The 6,282-nt window shown below is 38.5% G+C and overlaps 2 long non-coding RNA genes across 2 annotated transcripts; one reads left to right on the plus strand and one right to left on the minus strand.

The window, feature by feature from the left end:
- Positions 1–1,926: 1,926 nt before the first annotated feature.
- LOC148160126 (uncharacterized) lies at positions 1,927–6,076 on the minus strand. The gene is made up of 2 exons (XR_015762471.1): positions 5,068–6,076; positions 1,927–2,053 (listed from the first exon to the last, which is right to left on the minus strand). It is a non-coding gene; the product is annotated as an uncharacterized LOC148160126 (long non-coding RNA).
- On the plus strand, positions 2,616–5,576 carry LOC148160127 (uncharacterized). Its single transcript, XR_015762470.1, has 2 exons — positions 2,616–3,048; positions 4,893–5,576. It is a non-coding gene; the product is annotated as an uncharacterized LOC148160127 (long non-coding RNA).
- Positions 6,077–6,282: the final 206 nt, after the last annotated feature.

A 6,282-nucleotide genomic window follows, 5' to 3' on the forward strand; every position in this document is an offset into this window, starting at 1 on the left:
ATATAATCTCACAGGGCATTTAAAGAACTACTTACAATTAAAATAAGGAAGATTTATTTAGTCAGACGTTTGAAACTTAGGCGTAAAGAGCTCCGTCTGGGGGCCAGACTTCCAAGCAAACCGAGCATTGGACCAAATGGCCTGCCTCAACTAAACTGTAGATAATAGACAAAGATGTCTGCCAATCAGAATTCTAGCTCCCGTGTTCTTTACCAATGACTAAAACGTTTTGTAGAAAAGAAGTGCATGCGTTCTGTTAAATCAAATGCGATATGAAAGAAGATGGAGTTTGTCTCACCCGGTAAAGAAACACGTTTACTTGAGAAAGGAATTAAAAACAGGTGGCGCTGGGCAAAGGAAAGGGGACAAGACGGGAAGCTGGCGGAAATTTTTACAAAAGGGCGGCGCTGGGATTCCTTTGGGGGGCGTTTGGTCGAAGATAAACTTTACACCTTACAATCACAATGCCAGTTTAGACTTTGAGCAACTTCCTAAAACTGCATTGTGTAACATTAAATCATGTCTGGCTGCAACTGTATCCATGGCAGCTCGTCTTCTTCTTCTTCTTCTTCTTCTTCTTCTTCTTCTTCTATTCAGTGTTTGTAGCTTTTGGCACAGCTCCGCTCCTGCTACTGGTAGCTTCGCCGCATCAGTTCAGTGTTACACCGGTTGATGACGTTGCTGTGATTCACTTTGTCTGGTGTCTGATTTTCTAATATTTTATGTTTTATTGAGGATTTTTGTATATATGTTTTGGCAGTTCTGTGATCATGTCAAAGCAGCAACTTATATTAAAAAGTGTTTTATTTCTGTCTGGATGCTGCCCGCTTCCATGGAAGGACAACAGAAAATCACTCTTATAAACATGTAATTACTAATATTCACGATACCCTGACTTTGTATCCCTCTGAAAAATGAACCCATTTAAATAAAGAAATCCCTCCATGGTGATACCACGATTGAGAGCGTTCATTTTATAGCGTTAATACCGGTGCTGTAAGTGATCCGGTATGAAGCGGGTGTGATAGAACAATGGTACTGCCACAACACTTTTAAATTTCAATAATCAGAATACCGAAATTGTTTCCGTTGTTTTAAAAGGTTTATGTCAGTCTGCCTTTTCCCCATCGATATGCCCTGCACCTAAGGGGGTAAAAAAAAAAAAAAACAACAACGCGCACATTACGCAAAACTCTGAAACAGGAGAAGCGGGACATAAAACGGAGTGACGAACTAGATGTGAATTATGGCATAAAAACAGAGAATCTGACGCTGAACAGTGAAAAATCAACACATGATGTGAAACATGACGATTAGGCGGCGCAGCAGGTGATGAGTGAAGATTACGGATGGCATGCGTCAATAAATGATAAAATAAATCTAGCAACAGGAAATAAACTAAAGTGGACATAGCAATAAACCAAGAGAGGATAATACTAATCAAAGGAAACTAAATGGAAATGAATGAAGAAGAAAATGCAAGAATAAACTAAAGTAAATACAGAGGAATAAAATGGTATGGCAAGACCTTTCAAGCAATAATTAATACAGAGGACTGTATGGCAAGAATAAACAGACACCATTTCCAGAAAAAGATCAAATAATATTGATGAAGTGCCATGGGTTTGTTGAGACCGCATCTAATACTGAGAATAAATATATCTTACAGACCATAACAGTAAAGAACTTATCACTCATTTATGTTTTTAATAAGATTTAATATATTTATTTCATGTCAGTGTTAATGTCATGAGGCTGACGACTCCATGACACTTTCAATTTGACTCATTAGGATTTGATTAAGAACCAGATTTGTTCTTTGTAATTTCTGTCCAGTAAAACTATTAATCTATAAATCAATAGACAGGTCTATATAAAGAAATAATCCATGTTTCTGTCTCATATTTCTATGGCATTAAAAGGAACTTTTGTTTTTCCACTGAAAGCTCTGGTTTGCACAATAAATGCCATGTGGGTGAAATTTTATGGATGATACTCTGATGTCCCATTCTCCTGAAGGCAGCACAGAGCTGCACCACCAGAAACCGAAACACTGAAGAGAAGAAGAGTTATGATTAATGTAGTTACAGTTCTATCCATGTTTTAATGTTGCAGAGCTCAGTTTTTTTTTGCAAATAGATCAAAGATTAAACTGGCATTGCTGTACATCTTTTATCTGGTCATTTTGTTGAATATTTAACAACTAGAAAATGGCAAAGAACAAGAATATTTTTTCCACTCTGATTGGCTGCTGTTGGCCTACAAATTTTAAGTTGATTGTTCATTAAATTTTTCATAGACACTTGTGAAAATTATTTCTATTCCCATGGCTTTTTTGTTCTCTGGGAAATTATCTTGATGATAAATACAGAAACAAGCATAAAAATCAAATATTAATAATAAAATAATAGTCAGTGCAAAGTAGCCTACAAATTCTTTGTTGGGGGGCAGTGAGGGACCTAGATAAAGGCTGGGGGGCGCTGGCCCAAAAAGGTTGAGAAACTGATTTAGTTGGTAATGTTGCATGTTCTAAATTACTTGGAAAAACATTGACTGAAAGAACTCTTATTTAATGTTGAGGGATTTTTGCCTGTAAGGCGAATATGGAAGTAAATATGTGCCATCAGAATTTGAATAAAAAATGCATCTGAATTCAATTTTTTTTAAAATTCAGTGTCATTATTTGTACATGTTTGCAATTTTCATATGTTAAAAAAATTCACATTCCTATTTCAAAGATAAAATTTTCAATATATATTTTTTCAGTGTTAAAAAAAATTCAGCATATAAAAAAATTCAACTTTTAAAAATTCAAATGCAATATTTTCAGTGTCCTAAAAATTCAACTTGCTCAAATTCGCCGTCTCAAATTCAGCGTCTAAAAATTCGCTGTACAAAAATGGCAAGGTTACTTCAGGTCACAGACATTAGCAATCGTTGTCAGATTTCAACACCCAGCCAATCACATGACGCAGGTGTCATAGTGAAGAAATACCAGCATCACCGAGGCTAGCGACCATGGAGGCGAATGCAAACCCAACCCCAACGGTGAGTCTATGCTTTCATATTTCTGTGGTATATTTTATTTTGCGCATGAGGTTTGATACATTATCTTAAAACTTGATTTAAAACACGGGTTTGGGCCGTTGTTAATCTTACACCATGTAATGCTAGCATATTAGTTCTCGCTACCTCCTAGAGACCCCAGTCCCTCCCCCCCTTCTCCTTCTCTTGGATGTCCCACACCCAATGTTCCTGTGTTTTATTTCAAAAAGAAATACCACTTGCGCCAAGTCTAGAATCTTTTAAGATAACTGATGGATGGCGACTTTCCGGGTTTTGTTTGTATGCTGTCTTAGGTGAGACCGAGACAGGCAGTCTTAGTAAAGTCGTAATTTTCCGGGAGATGCTACCGCTAATGACCGCAGTGAAGTTAGTTTCAAGTTGGATATTCGATATTCGAGCTCCGGGGAGTAAGCGGCGTTTAGCTCAAGGTTGATCCGATTTATGAACGCTACTGTCGGCCAGCGGTTCTCCACCGCTCCCGGCCGCAGCGCCCGAAGGTTGACTTAGGGACTGTCAACAAATTACCGAACCAAACATTCCTGTCAAAGAAACGTTAATGCCTTGAATTGTAACCAACGAACTAATTGTCAGTGCTAATTCAGGCTTTTACATGAGCCAAAATAGCATCTATAAAATTTTAAATTCAATATTTTCAATAATTTTAATATTAAATAATATAATGGTTTCTTCAATAGCTTCCAGGTCATGTGACCTAATGACTCAGAATCACTTTGAAATAATTATACTAGTCTCTTTAGATGAGGCACATTTGTTTTCCATTTTTAGCCATTTTCCATTTTTTATTAATTTTTTTCGTCAAAATTTAGGGTTTTTCTTCAATATCTTCCAGGTCATGGGACCTATTGATTCAAAATCACTTTGAAATTGTTTTACTAGTCTCTATAGATGAGGCACAGTCATTTTTTTTTCCATTTTAAATAATTTTCCATTTTTTAGGAATTTTTTTCACCAAAATTGAGGGTTTTTATTCAATAGCTTCCAGGTCATGTCACCTAATGACTCAAAATCACTTTGAAATAATTCTACCAGTCTGTATAGATGAGGCACAGTCATTTATATTCGATTTGAGTCCTTTTTATAATTTGTAGGTATTTTTATATTGGCTTCTAGGTCATCAATCAATCAATCAAATTTTATTTGAACAGCACATTTCAGCACCAAGGCATTTCAAAGTGCTTTACATAATAAAAATATGAAAACACAGAGTCATGCAACAATCAAAGAAATTAAGTTAAGAACTGTCATTAAATTCGTAATTGATTACGTTTCAAATACAGCTCTAAACAGGTGGGTTTTTAGTCGAGATTTAAAGGCACTCAGTGTTTCAGCTGTTTTACAGTTTTCTGTACGTTTGTTCCAAATTTGTGGTGCATGGAAGCTGAATGCTGCTTCTCCTTGTTTGGTTCTGGTTCTGGATGCAGAGCAGACCAGAACCAGAACCAGAAGACCTGAGGGGTCTGGAAGGTTGATGCAACAGCAGATCTGTAATGTATTGAGGTACTAAACCGTTCAGTGATTTATAAACTAACAACAGTATTTTTCTATTCTAGTCTATGAGCTACAGGGAGTCAGTGTAGGGACTTTAAAACTGGTGTTATGTGCTCTATCTTCCTGGTTTTAGTGAGAACCCGAGCAGGAGTTCTCACTAAACTTTCACCCAATTACTCGAAATCAGTGTAAAATTGTTTTAGTAGACTGGAACAATGAGGTACGCTCATTTTTAATTCATTTTGACCCATTTTATTATTTTTTAGGCAATTTTGTATTTAAAAAATATATTTCCTATTTTCTCTTCACCTCCATAGGCTGCCACCTTATCGTGATGAAAGGGTTTGAGTGCTGAAGTGACTCTAGGAGTTATGCTGTCAGGGGTTTCATACCCCTTGTAGGGTCACCCAATGCTAGAGGTGATGAACCAGACAAAGAGCAGCCCAAGACCCTTTATGAAGAGCACAGTTAATGGATACAGTGTCCCCTCACCTGGACGCAGGTCACCAGGGCACCACCCTGGAGCCGGGCCTGGAGTTGGTGCTCCGTGGCAAGCATCTGGTGCCAAAACACATGGAGTCTGGCCAGGCTCAGCCAACAGTGGGTTCACCTTCCCAAGGGCTCACCAACTGTGGGCCAAAAGGGCTGGGTGCAATGTGGGATGTTAGAAGGCCGAGGGAGGGGACCTTGGCCATCTGACCCTGGGTGATAAGACTTTTTATCAGTGGGCATCACCTCTCTGGTGGGAGCCTGAGCTGGTGTGTGAGGTTGAGAGGTTCTAACTAGAAATAGTCTCATCTCATCATGACCCGAGATGAGAGCCATGCGCTAATTAATGGAACATTAATAAACAATCTGATATGTAGTGAGATAATGTAATGTTTCAGTTGTTGGTCGTGTTTCTATGACTTTGTATGTTTGTGTTTTTATGGTGTAAAGCTCTTTGAAATGCCTTGTTGTTGAAATGTGATATATAAATAAAATTTGATTAGATTTTTGGATTTGGGTGTTTTCTGTCCGAGGCCACGTTCTGCACAACCGGGGTTCTGAAGGGATCCATTTTGGTGGCCTTGGGATCACACCTCTGCTTTTGGCAGATGATGTGGCCCTATACTGGCTTCATCAGGTCATGATCTACAGCTTTACTGGAGCAGGATGCAGATGAGTGTGAAGCGGCCGGGAGGAGGATCAGTACCTCCAGATCCAAGGCCATGGTCTTGAGCTGGAAAAGGGTAGAGCGCCTTATTTGGGTCAGGGAAGATTGTCCTGACCCAAGTGGAGGAGTTTAAGCATTTTAGGATCTTGTTCACTGTTGGAGTTCATTCATTTCTGTCTCTGTTCACCACCCATGTCCGTTAACCAGTTTCAGGACCCGACCAGAACCACTCATCTTAAATGACCTTGAGAAATAATCAGATTTGGTTATATATAAAAACAAGCTTTAATGCTAAAAGATGATCAAATTCCACAAGCCATACTTATCATCCAAATGGAACATCATGCTTCCTATGTTACATTCACCGTCCAGCGTTGGGCCAAGTGAGGCAAAGATTGTAGCAAGTTTAGCTTTTTATTCATCTCTGCAGTCTGTACCCTCCCTAAACGGTACTCTAATCAGTTTCAGTCTGTTTACATGTCAGCAGTCACATATAAACATGGTTATGTATGCTGCAGCGTGTTAAGAGGCTAAAAGAGATGGAGGAAAAT

Source organism: Poecilia mexicana, unplaced genomic scaffold (genome assembly GCF_051168715.1).
Source record: "Poecilia mexicana isolate PSO_F unplaced genomic scaffold, ASM5116871v1 scaffold_3, whole genome shotgun sequence".
Taxonomy (NCBI): domain Eukaryota; kingdom Metazoa; phylum Chordata; class Actinopteri; order Cyprinodontiformes; family Poeciliidae; genus Poecilia; species Poecilia mexicana.